Consider the following 24,256-nt stretch of genomic DNA (forward strand, 5'->3'; position numbering starts at 1 on the left):
GAGTCTGCCTCAATTGATGTGAAAGAAAAAGTATGTAAGAGAATCACATTTCTATTTATAACAGAAATGACTGCTAATCAACTTGGAAAAGTAGATATTTATAAAGCTGGAGTTTTCATAAAGTAGTTTAGAGTTTAGTGCTATTAAAAGGAAATTAGTTATAAAAGTAATAAATACACAATACAGTAGTTTCTACTCATCCCATTTTATAGAAATAATATCTTTTAATTTCCCCCAAAGTTATCTAACCAAGTAACATATAACTTATAATTAGGATTTGCCTTAGAGCAAAGTTTGATTTTAAAAAGTTTGACACTTCACTCACCTACTGCAGGACAGAGTATTGCCCATACACAGATACTAAACCAACTGTCTAAGCAATTTCTTGTGTTTAGAAATTCAGTGCCACTATCATGGCTCACAATTTGGCTTATGATGCATTTGTAAGCAAACAGCCTGACAAGTACCCTAGTGTATTTCAGGATGACTGACAGGACACAGTGGCTCAAACAGGAAAGGGGGATGGGTGCTCTTAAAGCAACATACCAGTGAAAGGCAATATTAAACAGTAGAATCAGATTGAAATTATATTTTTTAAGTTTGCAATGAAATAACAACATATTGTGTAATAAAAGCTTTTAAATATAACTTTTCATGTCATCATGTGCCCCAAACACTGTAAATTCCAAAGTGACTTTTAGAATTTAAAATATATTTTAAATGGACGAGCAAAAGGACCTACATAATAGCCAGGGAATTTTGTTCAGTATTATGTAACAACCTAAATGGGAAAAGAATTTGAAAAAGAATAGATATATGTACATGTATAACTGAATCACTTTGCTGTACACCTGAAACGATCACAATGTTGTCAATCAACTGTACTCCAATATAAAATTAAAAGTTAAAGAAATAAAATATAGAAACAAATTTAAAACAAACATGCTATATGATACTTCCATGTACTTACCGAACTTCCAAATTACATAAGAGTATTTCCATTATTTTTAACAGAAATTAGGTCAGGGTACCCAGAGAAAAGTTCTCAGGGTAGGGTTTTTTTGGATTTTTTTTTTGCCACACCGTGAGGAATCTTAGTTCCCGGACCAGAGTTGGAACCCATGCCCCCTGCAGCGGAAGCATGGAATCCTAGCTATTGGACCACCAGGGAAGTCCTGAGAAAAGCAGTTCTTATCTCACCTCGAGATATTTGCCAGTCACTGTTACAACAGTAAGTAATAAAAGTAATTTAAATAGCTTGGATTATTCAAAATTGTTATTGAAGATGGAGATAAGGAGATCTATGTATTTTGCCTCTGCTGTGTTTCTTTCCTGTGACCTACTTCCATGGTTAAAAAATAAATCATCAGGTTAGGAAATTTCAATTATGGGTATTTCCATATTAGTTTCACTTGGAAAAATATTTATTTAAGTGATACATTGACTTCATTATTCACAGTTACAATTTTTCCTATATTATCTTACAATATTCTGCACTGCTCAATCCTTTTACACAACAATCATCCCTATTTTTAAAACAAAAAAATAAAGCCATTCATTTTTAAACGCAATTCCACATTTAGCCAGCAGAGGGTATCGTCTGATCCTGAAAGGCCACAGTATTGAGTCCAATGACATTTAATACTTGAACTAGGAACTGAAGCACACCATCTCAACTTTGCCTATTAATAATACTGTGTCTAGCAATATTCCATTGTTTTGCCCATATTAGTGTTTATTACTTCTCATCTGTGACAAATTATTTTGTTACATTATTTCCTCCTCTATCAATTCAATCAGATACATCAGAATTGGGTTCAATCATCAGGATGACTTTCTACAACTCTAGATTTTCTGAGACAAAAGAGCAAACAAAAACTCTATGTAAAGTTTCCAAGCTCCATTAGAAAATCCAAAAATAAATTCCAAAATATAAAAATAAACTGCACTACAAAGCAAAATAATTTTTCTTCAAAATTACATATGATATTTGTAAACCATTTAGTATTTTCTAATTGCCCTGTTTAATATTTGCTAACTGTCCATTTTATAATAGGAGCTATAAAGTAATTTTAGAAGATACATTTCTTGTTACCACTGCGTTATTTCTCATGAGCATGCAATGTTATGACTGTAACAAAGTCCTCATACAAGCTACAAATTATTTCACAATTTAATACCCATTTCAGTTTGGAAAGGCATGGGCACTGATTTGCCTGATTTATTCTAAAAATAAAGATTTTACTATATAATTAATTAAAATTCAGCTTCCCAAGTGGCTCAGTGGTAAAGAATCCTCCTGCCAATGCAGGAGCCACAGGAGACGTGGTTCAATCCCTGGGTTGAAAAGATCCCCTAGAAAAGGAAATGGCAACCCACTCCCTATCTTGCCAAGATAATCCTATGGACAGAGGAGCCTGGTGGGATACAGTCCATGGGGTCTCAAAGAGTCAGACATGACTGAGCATGAATGCAGACCCAGCTAAAATCATTAACTACAACAAATTTATCTTAACCAAAGATACAAATTTTCCATGCTTCTCTAAAACTATTATCACAAACATCAAGTCTACTATTAACAATGGCAAAAATAAGACAGATCTAGAGGCTCAGAATGATCTCTCTTGTTAGGCTCGCAGGCTTGCCACTAGTGACATATCCTTTATACTAAAGAATTAAATTTTCCAAAGAGAAGAGAAATAATCACTCAGTTGTGATACAAAATAGGAAATTGCAATTTATTGAAAAGAGAATTCTATTCCTTATAATGAAAGCAACTTTAGAGTTCTTCACTCTGTAAAATCACTTTTAACATCTGAATATGGCTGTTTCTTTCCTCATGTAGTTATCATGGTGGCCATGTAAAAATTATATTTCATTTGGAAATAATAACATCCTGTTATTGATTTTTTCATAAAATTTTGTAACTTTAATTTTCTAAACTGATATAGTCTCTATAATACAAAATCAACACTTACAATTCTTTCTCAAATTAACTTAGAAGAAAGCATCCAGAAGGAAACTGAAAAGTCTGTTTTGCCAGTAATTTGCTTATCATTTTCACCTATCACCCACACATTTTAGAATATACAGATAACTAATTTTTTCTTTCTGTCCTCAGTTTCCAACCCTGAGTTTCATTCCCTGATGCAGGAACTCCTGAACTATGTCTCATTTAATGATTTCTGTTTTTGCCAGGTGCCTTAAGCACCTACATGTAAAGTCCTTGTTAGATTCTACTTGTGGCTTAAAAAAAAAAAAAAACCTTTTTAAATAATAATGCTTTGGTAGGGAGGGAAGACTGAATGATTAGTCAGTGCTGCTGCTGCTGCTAAGTCGCTTCAGTCGTGTCCGACTCTGTGCGACCCCAGAGACGGCAGGCCACCAGGCTCTCCCGTCCCTGGGATTCTCCAGGCAAGAACACTGGAGTGGGTTGCCATTTCCTTCTCCCATGCATGAAAGTGAAAAGTGAAAGTGAAGTTGCTCAGTCGTGTCCAACCCTCAGCGACCCCATGGACTGCAGCCTACCAGGCTCCTCCGTCCGTGGGATTTGCCAGGCAAGAGTACTGGAGTGGGGTGCATTGCTATAGATACTACTTATTTAAAATAATCCTTTTTACTTTTAACAAAAATGCCTCCATATAGTTTATACTCTATTTTAAATTTTTATACACTTTTTATATAGTCTATCTTGAAAACAATGTATTACCTCCCTATTGCAGTAACATATTATTACTCAAAACATATGGCTCATAACATAATATTCATACCAATGAGCAAATCTAGAGCAAGCTCTACTCTGACTACAGTAGGCATGATAAGTTTGGGGTATGAGTAGCATGTGCAAATGGGTATTCGCATAGGCAGCTGGAAATTCAGAATCCTGCAACTCAGGAGAAAAATCAAGATATGATAACTATGCATTTGTGTTATGCCTTAAACTATGAGACAAGAAGAGCTGTCTCATGGCTGAGTAGAGATAAGGCATCAAGAACCCACTAAGGGTAGGAAAAGAAGGGAAGTAATGAAAACATAGGCAGAAAGGCAAGACAAACTTCAGATTCAAGCTCTGCTTTACTCTGCTTGGTCTTGTTCACACTGACTCCCATTTACCCTGGTTTCTTCATGTGCGATGAGACCTATAAAGTTGGTATAAAAGGTAATTACTTATAAAATTACTCATAGAATCCAATGAAGTACTAATTACAGTATTAAATAATTCATTAGTCAATTATTGTTATTTTGTGGAAGATAAATTTCTCATTGTGGAGTTCTACTTTTCCAAATCCAAATACCATTGAATCTTAGAAAACTACTGTGAGAGATACGAAGTAGATTGCCCATCTGATTTAAAAGTTGGTGAAGAGTCATTAAGTTCACACATTTTTATTTACAAATTAAATCCATTTCACCATTTCTACCCCATGCATGTTAATAATTTATAATTAAGTAATAAGGAATCATGGTCATTAAAATGGAAGTGCTTAACAGCTGCTTCCAAAGTTGTAACAAATGCTTAACAAAAGCAAAACATACTAACACATATTAATTAATTATGTATGTTATCTGGAGAATTGAGTATGAGATGTTTTAAGGATAGAATACAAAACTAAAAGCAAAAGAATGACAGTAAGCTTAAAAAGAATAAAATAAATAAACTTCTGTGTCTTGTTCCCACATAAGACATGAAATTGTGCCAATTTGCTTCATTCCAGAGAAGGGAGCCAGTCAGTCACTGAGGGCTATATTTGAGAGAGAAGAAGGAAATCCTTTCTCCCACTCTCTGTTTCCAAAGATAATAACAGAAGACCAGAGCATGATGGATTTCACTACCAAGTAGCCATATTTATTTTACTCATGCTCTCGCTGACCCTCTAAAAGTCAACTCTTAACTAATTTTGTATTATGGAACACAAGAAAAAAATATGTATAAAATTCATTTTTCAAAACTTACAATATCCCTAAATTATCTTAAAAAGAACTGCTATCATCCCTAAACTTAAACTGTAGCACCATTCCTATCAGTCCTTCAACTGTAGTGAAAAGAATGGTACTTACCACAGAGTAAAGAAAAATAATTAAACTCAGTCATTAACATAGTGAGTCACTTTTTTTTGGCTCTAAATAACCCTGCCCACACCTGCACAGGATATGTAAGAGACATGGATCTGATCCCTGATTCAGGTAGATCCCCTGGAGGAGGGCATGGCAACCCACTCCAGTATTCCTGCCTGGAGAACTTCATGGACATAGGAGCCTGGTGGGCTACAGTCCATAGAGTGTCAAAGAGTCTGACATGAATGAAGTGATGTAGCACACACGCACAATTAACCCTCCCCAATAATCTGAATAACCCACACAGGTGACAAGACTCATCCCGGCTTTATTCCTCCCAGGTCTTGAATACAAAGAATTAGACTGACCCAATCAATCATGCTCCTCTGTTAAAGTTCAACTCATGGAACTGGTGGGAAAAGCCTGGGGTTGTTTTTGTTGTTGTTATTGTTGCTCTCATATTCTATATCCTTCAGTATCAGTTCCATTTCACCCCCTCATTCTGATAGGTATCCAATCTATAGTAGTTAGTGTTGGCGGTTTTCCAATCAACTTTCTGTGGCTTTTTCTACATTTTTTTATCTTTATAATGATACATATCTTTACAATGATAAATCACCTTGTGTGTGTGTGGATTTTTTAATTTACACAAACAGTATTGTAATTACTATCTCTTTCTACTTCTCAATCTCTCTCTCTCTCTCAGTCTCTCCTCTTAACATGACATTTTCACGGCCTACTGCTGTCGAACTATACTTGCAGCTTAGCTCATTCAACACATAGTCTCATCTCCCCCTTGCCTTTCACTGCTATGGACACAAACAAGACTAGATTTCCCAGCATTCTTTGCAACTCAGAATGGCATAAGATGGAATGAGATGACAGAATGAGATGTCACCTCTTGCTTTACCTATAAAGAGGTAAAGCAACGTTGCCATGACCCTTCACCCTTCCTTCTGTTATCTGTGGTATAAAGCCTAGACACCAAGCAGTCTTACTGCAAATCTGAGGAGGAAAGATGACAGAGCAAAACCACAGAAAGAGCTTGGGTCATTGGTTGTTATCAGCTTCGAACTTCCCATCTATAGATTTCTTATTATTTGAGAAAAAGAGGAGTTCTCAATTAATATAATTGATTTCGTTCTTTTATTTTGCATTCGTAGCATTCTATTGTGTATTTTATTTTGCATCAGATGCATTTATAATGTATTTCATCTGACCATATGCCTATCCAAGTATGTTTAGGTAGTTTCCAACTGTTTAGGAAACAATGTTATAATATAATAAACATTCTCATACAAGTCTGTGTACCTCTCCAAGAGTGCCTCTATATAATTTATATATACACATATATATATGTGTTCTGCTGTGGGTTGAATTGTGTCCTCACCTAAATTCATGTTTATATCCCAATACTCTGTACCCCAGAATATGGCTTTATAGGAAACAGGGTCTTTAGTGATGCGATTAAGTTAAAATGAGGCCATTATGATGGGCCTTAATTCAATAAAAATTTAGTCACTCAGTCATGTCTGAGTCTTTGCAACTCCATGGAGTGTAGTCTGCTAGCTCCTCTGTCCATGGAATTCTCCAGGCTAAAATACTGGAGTGGGTAGCCATTCCCTTCTCCAGGGGATCTTCCCAACCCAGAGATTGAACCTGGGTCTCCTGCATTGCAGGCAGATTCTTTACCATCTGAACAACCAGAGAAGCCCAATTCAATATAAGTGGTATCCTTTTAAGAAGAGAGGTGTGGACACAGATACCCACAGAGGAATGACCATATAAGGATATGCGAAAAAACTTGGCCATTTGCAAGTCAAGGAGAGAAGCCTTAGGAAAACACACGCACACACACATCTACTGACACCTTGATCTTAGACTTCTAGCCTTCAAATTACGAGAAAATAAATTTCTGTTGTTTAAGCCTCCCATCATGTTGTAAGTTGTTATGGCAGCACTAGCAAGTAATACAATTCAGAAGTAGAATTTCTGGGTCAGAATGCATGTGAGTACTCAATTTCAACAAATATTACCAAATTGGTGTCCAAAATAATATTAGCAGCAGATCACATGGATTCACATGTGTCCCCCACCTCCTTACCAGAACAAGAGACTTCATGACATTTCAACTTCTGCCACCATGAGAGGTACAAAGTTGATCTCACTGTCATTTTAATTTTCATTTCTGATTACCAATGTAATTGGTGATCTGTTTTAGGTTGATTAGCTAGCTATTCAACACTCCTTCTGTGAATTGCTTATCTATATATTATTTTAATTTTATTTTATTTTTAAACTTTACAATATTGTATTGGTTTTGCCAAATATCGAAATGAATCCACCACAGGTATACATGTGTTCCCCATCCTGAACCCTCCTCCCTCCTCCCTCCCCATACCATCCCTCTGGGTCGTCCCAGTGCACCAGCCCCAAGCATCCAGTATCGTACATCGAACCTGGACTGGCAACTCGTTCCATATATGATATTATACGTATTTCAATGCCATTCTCCCAAATCATCCCACCCTCTCCCTCTCCCACAGAGTCCAAAAGACTGTTCTATACATCAGTGTCTCTTTTGCTGTCTCGTATACACGGTTATTGTTACCATCTTTCTAAATTCCATATATATGCGTTAGTATACTGTATTGGTGTTTTTCTTTCTGGCTTACTTCACTCTGTATAATAGGCTCCAGTTTCATCCACCTCATTAGAATTGATTCAAATGTATTATTTTTAATGGTTGAGTAATACTCCATTGTGTATATATACCACAGCTTGCTTATCCATTCATCTGTTGATGGACATCTAGGTTATTTTTTACCAATTTTTCTCCTCGGTTGCCTATTTTTCCTTAATAATTTCCAAAACTTCTCTATAAATTCTATATATAATCCTTTGTCAATTATATTCCTTGAAAATATCCTCTCACTGCTTAATACAGCAATATAGCAAAATAGCAAAGACCCTTTCTTTGTGTTTTTTTTTTTCTTTTGGCCACACTACATGCATGAAGGGTCTTAGTTTCCCAACCAGGGATTGAACCCATGTCCCCAGCAGTGGAAGCCTGTAGTCTAAACAACTGGACCACCAAGGAAGTCTCTCTCTTTGTATTCTTAAGCATTCCACCATCTATATATATAAAAGTCCTGTTTTTTTTCATATCCTTACAGATACTCAGTATTGCCAGACATTAATTTTTGCCAATCTAATAGGTATGATAAACTGTCTCATCATTTATTGAATCTATATTTACCTGATAACCAGTGAAACAAGCTAACCATCTGTTCACCTATGTATTGGTCATTTCAATTTTCTCATCTGTGAATTACTTTTTCACTTATCATAGACCCATTTCCCTGTTAAGATTATTCTTTTCCTCATTAATTTTTTAGGAGTTCTTTGGATAATTTCAATTGAATATGTCTATAAGTCAGCTGTTTCCACAATAATTCTACATGCAAAACTATCCTAAAATTCAGTGGCATAAAACAACATTACGTTTTCAGGTTGGCTGGGAATTGGCCAGGATGGGCCTCGCTGGCTTACGCCAAGCAGTACTCCAGATCTACTTCACGTGTTTCTCATCCTCCTTGGACAAGGAGGCTACTGGAATCCTGTTTTTCCCATGGCAACAACAAAAATTTTAGAACAGTTGGAAACACAATGCATCTTAAAATATAAGCTTCAAACGAGGACTCTGCCTCTCCTGCCCACATTTCAATGGGCAAAGCAAATCACACAATCAAGTCTAATACTAACCAAGTTCAAGTACAGGGAAATATACTCTGTCTCTAGCGGGAAACCACAATGTCACATGGCAAAGGACGTGGATACATAGGAAGGAAAAGGGGAACAACAATGCCATCCATTTTAAAGGCCGATTTGTAAATATTAATATATCCCCTCAGTTGGTATCTTCCATTTATCTTCTTTTACGTGATTTTTTCACAAACAAAGTTTTTATGTTAATATAATTAAGTATTTTACTTTATTGTCTTTTACTTTATTGCTTATATTTGGGGGGTCCTACTTAAGAAATTATTTCCTACCCTAAGATCATAATAAACATGCTCCTATATTTCCTGCTAGAAGAGTGCAATTAAGAGGATCAACAATCAATATATTATTTTAGCTTAGTGTGTGCATAAACACAAGATTATACGATATAAACTAAGGCACCAGAGTAAAACAAGTAATTAAAGTTAAAAATAATTACCAAGGATGATTAACTATTATAGGTAAAATTTTTAGCTTGGTCTTTTAAAAATATTAATGGATACAGGCTGACAAAGATGAAAAACATGCAAGAATGATAAGGAATCACAAAACTTTATATTTTTTCATTCAGTTCAGTTCAGTTTAGTTCAGTTGCTCAGTCATGTCCGACTCTTTGCAACCCCATGAATCCCAGTACACCAGGCCTCCCTGTCCATCACCAACTCCCGGAGTTCACTCAAACTCATTAACGTATGTTTATTGATCTAAGCTATATCTTTAAAACTGCTAAGCACAAGACCACAGTAAAATATATATAGCCTTCTCAGGTCATGACATCTTAGAAAAGGAAAAAAGAAACTTTTCTAGAACTTAGCTATTTATAAAACAATATATGTTATGATGCCAAATATATAATATACATGTATCTATGTGCTAATAGTAGCAACTACCTCTGTAGTTTGGGGCAAAAAAGAGGTCTTATCTATTAATTTTCAAATTAAAAATACTTCCCAACTGCCACACTGGCAGGGAGTCCAGTATCTCTCTTGTTCCTTAAACAGTTCAAGAACTCTGGGAGCCTTTCGATCCACATACCTCAGAAAGAGAAAACCAGAAAATTGTATTCGATGCAAGAGGGCCCTGTTGAGGGCTGCTGGTGTTCTGCTCCTGGCACACAGTTTACTGATGAAAACAGATCCCCTGCAGTTCCATGTGACCTTTCTGCCTGCTGTGCTCTTGCCTTTGCTGCTGCAAATACAGTGGTTGCAGTGATTCTTAAAGAGAGAGGCAGCCTGTCCCTTAGAGGTATAGCACGGCAGCCACGCCTAGAACTTTTCGGTTCACCAAGTGGCTGGATCAGGAGGGCCTTCTGCTTCCAGTCACACAAGTGCCCAAACAGCATCTCGCATTGGGCAATGCAGACCACAACAAGAGTCCTAACCTAAGATCTCTGGTGTTCTTTCTTACTCAGTCCTTTTTTAATCATGACCAGTTCAATGCACAAAATACTTTCTAATAGTAACTACAGGGAAGGAGTCCAGGTCTTGGCTCTGTTCCTCTTTAATGGCTCCCAGACTCTTTACAAACTTCCTCCAGTCCTCTAAGTGCTGACAGCCCTGCAGGTGAAGGAAGACTGGGAAGGGCAACCTTTACAAAACCAGAAAAGACCCTGTTAAACCAGTACCTGAGGCACAAAAGACCTCATTAACTGTTTCAAACATTGGGGGAAATTTTCTCTGACCTTATAATTGCCAGATAAAATATAGAATGCCCAGCCAAGTTTGAATTTCAGATAAACAATGAATAATTTTCTGGCATATGTCCTATGCGGTGTTTGAAATGTACTGAAAAGATTATTGGTTGTTTTCCTAAAAGTCAAATCTGTGTGTCTTATATTTTTATTTGCTGAATCTGGCCACTCTACCTTATCTACTTCATGAATGGAACAAATTAGGAGGGAGGAAACCTAGAACTCCCCTGTGCCTAAATTTAAAGCAGCCACAGGGCCAGACCCTCAAATCCATGTATCTTGACTTCCTATCAGAGACTTGAGACTGAGAGAGCCAAACAAAAAGCCAGCTTTCACTCTGTTACTGCTCAGGAGCTGCTTTTTAGATAACCAGAGATGTTTCCTGGCCACCTTCCAGCAATATATTTCTAACTACACTCAGCTGGAAGATTTTTAGTTCCCAAATATGCAACACAGGATAAATGAGGACAAGGGAAGAATGATATATTGTGCCCTGGGATATTATAGCCCCAACAGTAGGAGTAGACATACCAAAAAAAAAAAAAAAACCCACTGGCAGAGGCTATGCTAGAGATTAGGTTTTATGCACCTCTGTTAGAAAAGGGAATCTAAATTGCTCCAAATTATCTAAGATAAAATTCACCTCCAGTAGAGGACCAAACAATAGGAATAGGAGAATAGTTACCCCAGATGAATATGTAGCTCCTGTAGCCCAGGAATTTAACAAGATACTTGCCCTGCACTTTAAGATTTGAGAGAGAAATAATGTAGCTCCAAAACTGATAGTGACAGAGCTCAAAAGGGATATAGATATGTATATATCTCACGATAGACACCAGGACTCAATAAATCTCCTGTCTTTAACAAAACAAGTAAACAGGAAAAAAAATCCAAACTTAGAAGACTGTATAACAATAAAGGAAGGAGACAGGGGAAATTATCCTCAAGACAAAAGAGAATTTATAATACATCAACTCTTGTTCTCTCAGTGAAATATTGAAAGTTAAAAATTCTGGGTAAGAAGTGATGGAAATTCTAAGTAAAATGAAAAGACAGTTGACTGAAGTGAAATGTCAGGATAAAAAAAGAGACCTGGTTAAAAACTAAAGTAAAAGAATTCAGTAAACCCAAAGAGACAATAAAGTAATTAAAATTTGCACTGAGGAATCACTCCTCTCCTTTATCATCTGCCTTTCTATCAGCAAATTCATCATTTAGAGAGCAAAAGAGACTAAGACTGGAAGGGCTACCCTGGGCTTAATCCTTACCAACAAAGAGGAATGCGTTAGTGAAGCGAAAGTGACAGGAACCTTGGGAAAAATTGAATACATCACCTTAGAGTTCATTACGGCCAAGGAAGAAAATAAAAAGCAAAGTACCTTAGATTGCTTAGCAATTTATAGAAAACATAAGGATTTCCCAGAGCCAGAGATTCTAAAATGAAAGACAGGTCAAAAAATAAAACTCACCACTGCAACCGCAAGTGAGGAAAAAAATGGGAGAGACTGGACATAAAAATAACTCAATGTGCTATCTAAGGAGTTTTCTAAAGACTCAGATTTTTAAAGGACATACAAAAGAAGGAAAAGGTGATATTGGCCTATTAGAATAATGGACTACTACAATGAGCAAAGACTTGTGAAACACACACAAAACAACATAAAAACTCTTAGGTTGAATTTGAGGGTGGAAGGACAAGAAAAGTACAACCTAGCTCCTCTACTCCCAGGTAGATTCCATGTTAACAAGTCACAGAGAGGAAGCTTGCTTTCATATTATATACCAAGGAACAAGACCTTCCTTGGTGGTCGAGTGGTTAAGAATCTGCCTGCCAGTTCAGGGATGCCAGTTTGATCCCTGGTCTGGGAAGATTCCACTAATGCTATGGGGCAACTAAGCCCATGCTCCACAACTATTGAAGCCCCACGCCACAGCTAGAGAGCAGCCCCAGTTCACCGTGACCAGAGAAAGCCCTTGCAGAGCAATCAAGACCCAGCATAGCCAAAAATTCATTACTTTTTTTAAAAAAGGAAAGACTGTGCCAACAATCTTAAGAAATTGATAAACCAGACAGAAAAGACAGTGGGACAATGTTTAAATAAATGTCCATTTCCAGGTGTATTTTATTATAGCAGGCCTTCTCATTCTCAGCACTATTAACATTTTAGGCTGGATAATTTGTTGTGGAGTCGGGGGTTGGGTGGGGGAAGGCTGTCTTGAGTTGCTGATATTCAGCAGCATATTTGGCCTCTATCCACTAGATGCCAGTATCATCAGCCTCCTAGTTGTAGTAATCACAAATAGCTCTGCTGCTGCTGCTAAGTCGCTTCAGTCATGTCTGACTCTGTGCGACCCCATAGATGGCAGCCCACCAGGCTCCCCATCCCTGGGATTCTCTAGACATTATCAAATGTCTCCTGGGAAGCAAAAGTATTCTGGGGTGAGAACCACTATACTGCAGAACACTGAAAAATATAATAAAAAATATATTATCACAAAATTATGGTTAGCATATTTAAGTAAAGGCAGATTCTGAAAATCTAATGTTAATCCACAGAAAATTTTAATATAGTATCAAAATATTATTAATTGGAAAGGAGAGCAATGATCTCATTTTGGTATAGTTGTATTAAGAGCCACTCAAACTAAACTAATAAAATTTTTCTCCTCCTTTTTTTCAATATTATAACTAAAGAAGGTACACTGGTTTCACTAAAACAACTTTTATATCTTTTTAAAAATCTTCTTTGACAAGCTAAAGAAATGTTGGCTGTCCATATACTGTTGGTTGAAGTATATACTGGTTAAACATCTTCTGAGGAGGCACTCTGGCGACATCCATAAAATTTTATATGCACAAATTCTTAGACTAAACAAATAGTTTAGGAACCTGAACATGTGTAAAAGATGCAAGGCAAGGACTGCAGTGTGTAGTATTTTTGTGATAATAAAAAGCTAGAAACAACCTAAATGTGCATCAAGAGAGACTAGTTACATAAATTGTCATATATTTTCTCATTAGTATGATTTGAACTGTAACCAGAGAAAAAAGCTTAGGAAATATACAGAATCCAATTGGATTTCATTTGCCTACAATTAGGGGAGATATTAAAAATATTTAACAACCAGCATGGATTAGGCCCCAACTAATCAAGAGTCTAGCCTGGAGCTGGGTCTTGGAAAGCCCCCTGTATGTGAGAGTTTATCCTTTAGTTGCTGGGTCTAAGGAAAATCTAGAGGGTCCCAGGCAGAGGCCAAGTGAAAGAAGGCTACTAGAGACAGAGAGAAGGAATACAAAAGCATTTCATATTTTAACAATTTGTAGCCCTTACAAAAAAAAGGAAGAAAAAGCAAAAGAGTTCCATAAACTGTGGAAAATTCTGAAAGAGATGGGAATACCAGACCACCTGACCTGCCTCTTGAGAAATCTGTATGCAGGTCAGGAAGCAACAGAACTGGACATGGAACAACAGACTGGTTCCAAATCAGGAAAGGAGTACGTCAAGGCTGTATATTACCCTGCTTATTTAACTTATATGCAAAGAAATGCTGGGCTGGATGGATGAAGCACAAGCTAGAATCAAGATTGCTTGGAGAAATATCAATAACCTCAGATATGCAGATGACACCACCCTTATGGCAGAAAGTGAAGAAGAACTAAAGAGCCGCTTGATGAAAGTGAAAGAGGAGAATGAAAAAGTTGGCTTAAAGCTCAACATTCAGAAAACGAAGATCATGGCATCCTATCCCATCACTTCATGGCAAATAGATGGGGAAACAGTAGAAACATTGGCTGACTTTATTTTGGGGGCTCCAAAATCACTGCAGATGGTGACTGCAGCCATGAAATTAAAAGACACTTACTCCTTGGAAGGAAAGTTATGACCAACCTAGATAGCATATTAAAAAGCAGAGACATTACTTTGCCAACAAAGGTCTGTCTAGTCAAGGCTATGGTTTTTCCAGTGGTCATGTATGGATGTAAGAGTTGGACTATAAAGAAAGCTGAGCGCCAAAGAATTGATGCTTTTGAACTGTGATGTTGGAAAAGACTCTTGAGAGTCCCTTGGACTGCAAGGAGGTCCAACCAGTTCATCCTAAAGGAAATCAGTCCTGAGTGTTCATTGGAAGGACTGATGTTGAAGCTGAAACTCCAATACTTTGGCCACCTGATGCAAAGAGCTGACTCATTTGAAAAGACCCTGATGCTGGGAAAGATTGAGGGCAGGAGGAGAAGGGGACGACAGAGGATGAGATGGTTGGATAGCATCACTGACTTGATGGACATGAGATTGGGTAAACTCCGGGAGTTGGTGATGGACAGGGAGGCCTGGTGTGCTGTGGTCCATGGGGTCACAAAGAGTCAGACACAACTGAGCAACTGAACTAAACTGACTGATGTCTTTACTAGAGAATATCAGTCCTCACCAATAGATAGAAACAACATTAAAATAATCAAGAATAGCATAGAAAAATAAATTAAATTCAACCAAGTGGTAGCTATGATGAAAAGTAAATTTGTACATATTGATATGAAACAATTCTTTTTTAATTTTCACCAGAAACTGATAGCAGTTTCCTTGTGAAAAGAGAATCAGAGAACTGAGGACCTAAGGTCAAGGCCAAAGGAAGATATATTTTCACTGAAAGCCCTCTGTGGCAAATGCTGTTTGCTAACACCATTTCCAGCCCTGGCCCAGCTTTCCTCCTCTACTGGAGAGACTGGAAAGTTAAGAAACCTGCTCTTCTCAGACTCCCTTGAAGTACTGGGACCCAGATTTCACCATCAAAGACAGTTTGGATGAGATTTTTAAAGGTTACAGACGTCAGATCCTTCTAGGATAGTTGTAGAAGGACTCCACTGCCCCGTGCAAGAGCAAGGAATAATGGAATCTAGTACACCCATAGGACCATTCCTCAGGTACAGTTGGACCATTCTTCCTACAGTTGCATTTTCTTTGGCTGTTCAATGGCTCTCCCAGAAAATCTATGAACTGTCTAGTATCATTTATGAAAAACTCAGCTAGAGCTATCCAGACCAGACTCTTGGTTGCAATCAAGAATTCTAGCTAAAGCACCCTTTACTAAAATAAAAATAAACATGCAAATATAAATTTTTCAGTTTAAAAAGTTAAGTTTTATAAAAATGCTTTAAAAATAAAGTACATGTGGGCTGGGGACTTCCCTTGGGTCCAGTGGCTAAGACTCCATGTTCCCAATGAAGGGGTATGGGTTCAATCTCTTGTCAGGGAATTAGATCCCACACACCACAACTAAGAGTTCACATGCAACAATTAAATATCCCGCATGACGCAATGAAGATCAAGGATCCCTCGTGCCGCAGCTAAGACCTGAGGCAGGCAAATAAATCAATAAATGTTTTTAACATATACATATGTGGGCTGGATGATGGTACAGTTCAGGGAGGATATACCTAGTTGAAGAAGCACACTCAGAGATCTGGGTCCCCAAGTCCCATTTGTATATCAGCTGTGCCTCAACCACCAGAGGCAATCTTAGAAATACAAACGTGGACTCAAATCCTTCTTACAAATAAATAGCCGGTGTTAAAAATGTGATGGAAGGAAAGATGCCAGGCTATGAATAATACCAAAGATAACAACCAAAATGTGTAAAATACTTGCGTAAAGACAACTCTACTGAAGGACAAACAAGAAGTGAGTAAACAAAAAGATGATGTATTGGTGTGTCTGTGTTAGTTGCTCAGTCGTGTCCTACTCTTTACAACCCCATGGACTGCAGCCCACCTGGATTCTCTGTCCATGGAATTCTCAGGTAAGAATACTGAAGTGGGTAGCCATTCCCTTCTTCAGTGGACCTTCCCAACCCAGAGATCAAACCTGAGTCTCCTGCACTGCAGGCAGATTCTTTACCATCTGAGCCACGAGGGAAGCCCTGATGTATAAGGAGATTAAACATTAAAAGGGCATTATTTTCTCCCTGAATTAAAATATTCAAAGGCTATTATAATAATTTTCTAAAATGTTACACTAAAATTCATCTGGAAATAAATAGTATGTGATTAGATATCAGAAAACCCTGAAGGAGGAGAAAAGAATACGGAGAAAGATTAATCCTTCCAGATAATAAAACATGTTCAGCTCAGTTCAGTTCAGTTCAGTCGCTCAGTCGTGTCCGACTCTTTGCAACCCCATGAATTGCAGCATGCCAGGCCTCCCTGTCCATCACCAACTCCCAGAGTTCACCCAGACTCACGTCCATCGAGTCAGTGATGCCATCCAGCCATCTCATCCTCTGTCGGCCCCTTCTCCTCCTGCCCCCAATCCCTCCCAGCATCAGAGTCTTTTCCAATGAGTCAACTCTTCGAATGAGGTGGCCAAAGTACTGGAGTTTCAGCTTTAGCATCATTCCTTCCAAAGAAATCCCAGGGCTGACCTCCTTCAGAATGGACTGGTTGGATCTCCTTGCAGTCCAAGGGACTCTCAAGAGTCTTCTCCAACACCACAGTTCAAAAGCATCTTAAAGTAAGGATTGCATCAGCAAGGTAGCAGGATACAAGCTTAATATACTAAACTCAGTTGCATTTTTTTACACTAATAATGGAAAAATAATCCTTTTAATATCACATCAAAAAAATAAAATACCTAGGAATAAACTTAAAGGAGGTAAAAGACCCATAAGCTGAAAACTGTAAAACGCTGATAAGAGAAATTTAAGAAAATTCAACGACATGGAAAGATATTCCATGCACCTGGATTGGAAGAATTAATATTGCTAAATTGGTCATACTGCCCAAAACAATCTACACATTTAATGCAATTCCTATCAAACTAACAATGACATTTTTCACGGAGCTAGAACAAATAATCCTACAATATAGGGCTTCCCTAGTGGCTCAGTAGTAAAGAATCCACTTGCCAATGCAAGAGACATAGGTTCAATCCCTGATCCAGGAAGATCCTACAGGCCACGGAACAATTAAGCCAGGGTGCCACAATAGAACCTACTATGCCTGTGTTCTAGAGCCCAGGAGCTGCAACTACTGAGCCCATGTGCCACAAATACTGGAGCCTGTGTGCCCTAGAGCCCATGCTCTGCAACAAGAGAAGCCACTGCAATGAGAAGTCTATATACCACAACTAGAGAAAGCCCATGCCCAGCAATAAAGACCCAGCATAGCCATAAATAAAAATAAATAAATAAAATGATTTTTAAAAATCAAAATTATTCCCCCCCCACAAAGTTCTACAATATATATAGAATCACAAAAGACCCAGAATTGCCAAAGCAATCCTGAGGAAAAAGAACAAAGCCGGAGGTATAACCAGACTTCAGACTATACTACAAAGCTACAGTAATCAAAACGGTGTGGTACTGGCACAAAAACAGACTTGCAGATCAATGAACTAGAATAGAGAGCCTAGAAATAAACCCATGCACCTACAGTCAATTACTATACTACAGAGGAGGCAAGAATATACAATGGGAAAAAAAAGTGTTGGGTGTAAGGAAAGCTGGACAGCTATATATAAATCAATGAAATTAGAAAACTCACACCACATACAAAAACAAACTCAAAATGGTTTAAAGATCTAAATATAGGAAATGACACCATAAAACTCCTAAACAAGAACATAGGGAAAAACATTCTCAGACATAAATTATAGTAATATTTTCTTAGATTCACCTCCCAAAGCAAACAGAAATAAAAGCAAAAACAAACAAATGGGGCCTAATCAAACTTCAAAGTTTTTGCACAGCAAAGAAAATCATCAGTAAAACAAAAAGACAATGTATGAAATGGGAGGAAATACTTGCAAACAATGTGACCAACAAGGAGTTAATACCCAAAATACACAAAGAGCTCATACAACTCAAAATTGAGGGGGAAAAAAAAAAGTAAATGCCTCAATCAACAAATGGGCAGAAGACCTAAGTAGATGCTTTTCCAAAAACACAGATAGCCAACAGGCACATGGAAAGATGCTTAACATTGTTAATTACTAAAGAAATATAAATCAAAAACACAATGATGTGTCACCTCACACCAGTCAGAATGGCCACCATTGAAAAATCTACAAATAAATGCTGGTGTGGAAAAAAGAGAACCTTCCCACACTGTTGGTGGGAACGTTAAATATCAGTGCAGCCACTATGGAAAACAGTAGAGAAGTTCCTCAAAAAAATGGAACTAGAGCTATTATATGATCCAATGATCACACTTCTGGATATATATCAAGAAAAAATTGAAAACTCTAATTTGAAAACACAGAAGCACCCCAATGTTCATGGCAGCATTATAATAACCAAGACATGGAAATAATCCAAGTGGCCACCAACAAACGCTTGCCACATCTAGAGAAAGTTCACATGCAGCAATGAAGACCCAGTGCAACCAAAAATAAATTAATTAATTTTTAAAAATAATAATAATACAAATGAATTCATATATAAAGACAGAAACAAACTCATAGACATAGAACACAAACATAGTTACCAAAAGGAACAGGGAGGGAGAGAGGATCAAATGAGTATGTGATTAACAGATACAAACTTCAATAAATAAAATAAATAAGCAACAAGGATTTACTATTTAGCACAGTAAATTATTTTCAATATCTTATAATAATCTATAATGGAATATAAACTGAAAAAGAACTGAATCATTTTGCTACATGCCTGAAACCAACACAATATTTTAAGTCCTCCTGAATGAAAAAAAAATTTTTTTAGAATAAATAAAGATGAAAAGAAAAGGCGGGGAAAGTAGAGATTACAGAAAAATTAGATAAAAACATTACCACAAAAACTTATGGTTACCAAGGGGAAAGGGAAAGTGGGATAAATCAAGAGCTTGGGATTAACATATACAAACTACTATATATAAAACAGAAAACCAACAAGAACCTACTGTATAGAATACGGAACTCTACTCAGTATTCTGTGATAACCTATATGACAAAAGAATCTGAAAAAGAATGAATATATATATATATATATATACACGCACACATGACTGAGCAACTTCCCTTTCACTTTTCACTTTCATGCATTGGAGAAGGAAATGGCCACCCACTCCAGTGTTCTTGCCTGGAGAATCCCAGGGACAGCGGAGCCTGGTGGGCTGCCCTCTCTGGAGTCACACAGAGTCGGACACGACTGCAGCAACTTAGCAGCAGCAGCAGCAGCATACATAATATATTAAAAAAACTATATTAAAAACTTTGCTGTACACCTGAAACTAACACAACATTGTAAATCAACTATACTCAATGTAAAATAAATTTTTTTTTAAAGAATATTGCCACAACAGGAGAAAGAGTGAAACACAGACTCTAATATAAATTTATCTTATGATAAAGATTTTAAATTAGCAGGAAAGAGTGACTCTTACATAAATCATATTAGATCAACTAAATAAACATTTAGAAGAAAAATCAAAATTCAGCTGATTCCAAGACTCATTTCTTTGCTCAAAATCAATTCCAGATATAGCAAAAGTTATAAATTCTGAAAGACAGTATGAGCGAATTTATATATAATACAGTTATGTATAATAATTGAAGTAGAAAATCCTTTCTAACCAAACACAAAATTCAGAAGCCATAAAGGAAAAGGTTTTAAAAACTGAACACAAAAATATTTTATTTTATGTATGATTTTAAAATAAAACATAAAAGTAAAATAAACAAAAAATTGGAGGCAAATACTTGCAAAACATTAAGCAAACAAAAAAATAATAATTTTCTTAATTTACTATGGGGCAATTAAAAAAAAATAAGTACTGGATCTTCTTGCCAGAGCAATCACACACACAAAAAAAAATAAAACGCGTCAGATTTGGAAAGGAAGAAGTAAAACTGTCACTATTTGAAAATGACATAATTTTATATATAGAAAATATTAAAGACTCTACTGAAAAGCTGAAAAAACTCATTCTAATCAATGAATTTCATAAAGTTGCAGGATACAAAATTAACATACAAAAATCAGTAGCATTCCTATACACTAACAATGAATTATCTGAAAAAGAATAAAAGAAAACAATTCCATTTAAAATAGCGTGAAAAACAGTAAAATACTTGGGAATAAACTTAAGCAAGAAGGTGAAAGATCTTTACTCTGAAAACATTGATGAAAAAATTTAAGAAGACAAAAATAGATGGAAAAGTATCCATTGTTCATGGATTTCAAGAATTATTATTGTTGAAACATCAGTCTCTAGACTGACCAAAAACCACCTATAGATTCAATGCAATTCCTATCAGGATTTCAATGGCATTTTTTCAGAAGTAGAAAAAACTTCTGAAGTTTATATAGGACCACAGAAGACCCAGAATAGCCAAGTCATCCTGAGAAAAAACAACAAAGTGAGAGGCATCTTACTTCCTGATTTCAAGTTTACCATACAGCTATAGCAATCAAAACAGCATGATACTGGCACAAAAATGACAAATAGACCAGTGGAACAGAATAGAGAGCCCAGAAGTAAACCTAAGTATAAAGTCAACTAATATTTGACAACGGAGCCAAGAATACTCAATGGATAAGAGTCTCTTCAATAAATGGTGTTAGAAAAATTGGATATTCACGTGTAAAAGAATAAAACTAGACCCCTACCTTACACCACTCACAAAAATTAACCTAAAGTAGATTAAAGACTTAAATGTAAGGACTAACACCATAAAACTTCTAGAAGAAACCATATGCAGTAAGCATGGCATACTTTTGACATAGGTTTTAGTAGTATTTTTGTTTGTTGGTTTCCTCAGGCAATGGAAACAAAAGCCAAAATAAACAATTGGGAATACATCAAACTAAAAAGCTTCTGCACAGCAAAATAAACAATCAACAAAGTGAAAAGAAAACCTACAGAATAGGGAAAAATACCTGCAAATCATATATTCAGTAAGGGATTAATATCCAAAATAAAGAAAGAACTTATTCAACTCAATAGCAAAAAAAAAAAAAAACCAACAACTAAGGGTGGGTAAAAGATTGGAAATACACGTTTTTCTAAAGACTATAAACAAATGGTCCACAGGTACATTGAAAGATGCTCAGCATCAATCCCTAACGTCATTAGGGAAATGCAAATCAAAATTGCAATGAGATGTCACCTCATACCATAGAATGGCCATAATCAAAAAGACAACAGATAACATGCAAGGATGTGGAGAAAAGGGAACCCTTGTGTACTATCTCGGTGAGATTGTAAACTGGTGCAGCCACTGTGGAAAACAGTATGGCGGTTCCTCAAAAATTATCAATAGAACTACTATACAATCCAGCAATTCTACTTCTGGGAATATATTCAAAAGAAACAAAGCACTAACTCAAAAAGATATCTGCACCCCCATATTCATAGCAGTATTATTTATAATAGCTTAGACATGGAAACAACTTTAGTGTCCACTGATTGATGCATAAAGAAGTTGTGGTATATATACACTGTATAAAGAAATATTATTCTGCCATTAAAAAATGAGGAAATCCTGCCATTTATACCAACATGAATGGAACTTGAGGGCATTATGGTTGGTAAAATAAGACAGACAGAGGAAAGAAAAATATTGTATAATCTCATTTGTATGCGGAATCTTTTAAAAAAAGTCATACAAAAAGAGATCATATTTGTGCTTACCAGAGATGGGGCATTGTGGTTGGGGGAAGGAGAACTGGAGGAAAGTAACAAATTTTGGTGAAAAAGGAACAAATTTCCAGTTTTAAAATAAATAAGCCCTTGGGATGTAATGTACGACATGATTATAGTTAACACTGCTGTATGACATTCATGAAAGTTATCAAGAGAGTAAACCCTAAGAGTTTACTAAACTAAAAAAACTTTAGTTTCTTTTTTTTCTTTTCTTTTTATTGTGTCTATATGAAACGATGGATGCAAACTAAACTTATCACAGTAATCATTTTACAATACAGGTGATCCTTGAACAGCACAGGAATTAGGGACACTGACCCTCCTAACGGTCAAAACTCCACATATAGTTTAGAGTTACTATTCACATCCACAGTTCTTCCATATCTTCAGTTCTACATCTGAAGATTCAACCAACCACAGATAATGTAATATAATATTATTTACTATTGAAAAAAAAATTTGCTTATAAGTGGATCTGTGTCATTCAATTCATGTTGTTCAAGGGTCAACTATACATGTAAAACAAACCATTATGCTGGACTTTTTAAACATACAGTGATGTATAACAATTATATCTCAATAAAACTGGAAAAGAAAAGAAGAGCAAAAAATATGGAAAGGCAATTTGTATAAAAAAGAAATACAATGGGCTAATATTTAGAAATTGCTCAACCATACTTACTATTAATCAAATACAAATCAAAAGAACAAGATATAATTTTTACCTATCACTAAAAGATCATTATCAACAGTGGTAAGAGTTAGGGACATAAGCTTTCAACATATGCTGTTTGTGGGGGTAAAAATTGATATGAACTTCTTGAAGAAAAATATGATAAGAGCTCTCAAATTTTAAATTATGAATACTCTATACTCTTTAACCTTCAGTTGATATTTCCAATTAAAGGTAATACTTATTAAATTGTAAAATGAACATTCCTTTTGACTTAGCAATTCTATGTAATGAATTTATCCTAAAGATATATTCATAAAATTACATCAAGATATGTGAACAGGGATATTCATTATGCAATCAGATCAGATCAGATCAGTCGCTCAGTCGTGTCCGACTCTTTGCAACCCCATGAATCACAGCACGCCAGGCCTCCCTGTCCATCACCAACTCCCAGAGTTCACCCAGACTCACGTCCATCGAGTCAGTGATGCCATCCAGCCATCTCATCCTCTGTCGTCCCCTTCTACTCCTGCCCACAATCCCTCCCAGCATCAGAGTCTTTTCCAATGAGTCAACTCTTCGCATGAGGTGGCCAAAGTACTGGAGTTTCAGCTTGAGCATCATTCCTTCCAAAGAAATCCCAGGGCTGATCTCCTTCAGAATGGACTGGTTGGATCTCCTTGCAGTCCAAGGGACTCTCAAGAGTCTTCTCCAACACCACAATTCAAAAGCACCAATTCTTCGGCGCTCAGCCTTCTTCACAATCCAACTCTCACATCCATACATGACCACAGGAAAAACCATAGCCTTCACTAGACGAACCTTTGTTGGCAAAGTAATGTCTCTGCTTTTTAATATGCTATCTAGGTTGGTCATAACTTTCCTTCCAAGGAGTAAGCATCTTTTAATTTCATGGCTGCAGTCACCACCTGCACTGATTTTGGAGCCCAAAAATAAAGTCTGACACTGTTTCCACTGTTTCCCCATCTATTTCCCATGAAGTCATGGGACCGGATGCCATGATCTTCGTTTTCTGAATGTTGAGCTTTAAGCCAACTTTTTCACTCTCCACTTTCACTTTCATTAAGAGGGTTTTTAGTTCCTCTTCACTTTCTGCCATAAGGGTGGTGTCATCTGCATATATGAGGTTATTGATATTTCTCCCAGCAATCTTGATTCCAGCTTGTGTTTCTTCCAGTCCAGCGTTTCTCATGATGTACTCTGCATGTAAGTTAAATAAACATGGTGACAATATACAGCCTTGATGTACTCCTTTTCCTATTTGGAACCAGTCTGTTGTTCCATGTCCAGTTCTAACTGTTGCTTCCTGACCTGCATATAAATTTCTCAAGAGGCAGATCAGGTGGTCTGGTATTCCCATCTCTTTCAGAATTTTCCACAGTTTATTGTGATC

The 24,256-nt window shown here is 36.6% G+C and overlaps 1 protein-coding gene across 3 annotated transcripts in view; it reads right to left on the reverse strand.

Moving 5' to 3' along the window:
• The window catches only part of CTNNA3 (catenin alpha 3), a 1,922,060-nt gene that overhangs the window by 1,892,110 nt on the left and 5,694 nt on the right, over positions 1 to 24,256 (reverse strand). The window contains exon 1 of one of the 3 annotated variants that reach the window (XM_061405112.1): positions 9,874 to 10,012. The exons of 1 other annotated variant lie outside the window; for it this stretch is intronic. The gene's annotated coding sequence lies outside the window, so the exon portion shown is untranslated. Of the gene's footprint in view, positions 1 to 325; positions 432 to 9,873; positions 10,013 to 24,256 lie in introns of those variants that run through there. One more of the 3 variants, XM_061405111.1, reaches the window with a different exon arrangement.

Source organism: Bos javanicus, chromosome 28 (genome assembly GCF_032452875.1).
Source record: "Bos javanicus breed banteng chromosome 28, ARS-OSU_banteng_1.0, whole genome shotgun sequence".
NCBI classification, from domain to species: Eukaryota; Metazoa; Chordata; class Mammalia; order Artiodactyla; family Bovidae; genus Bos; species Bos javanicus.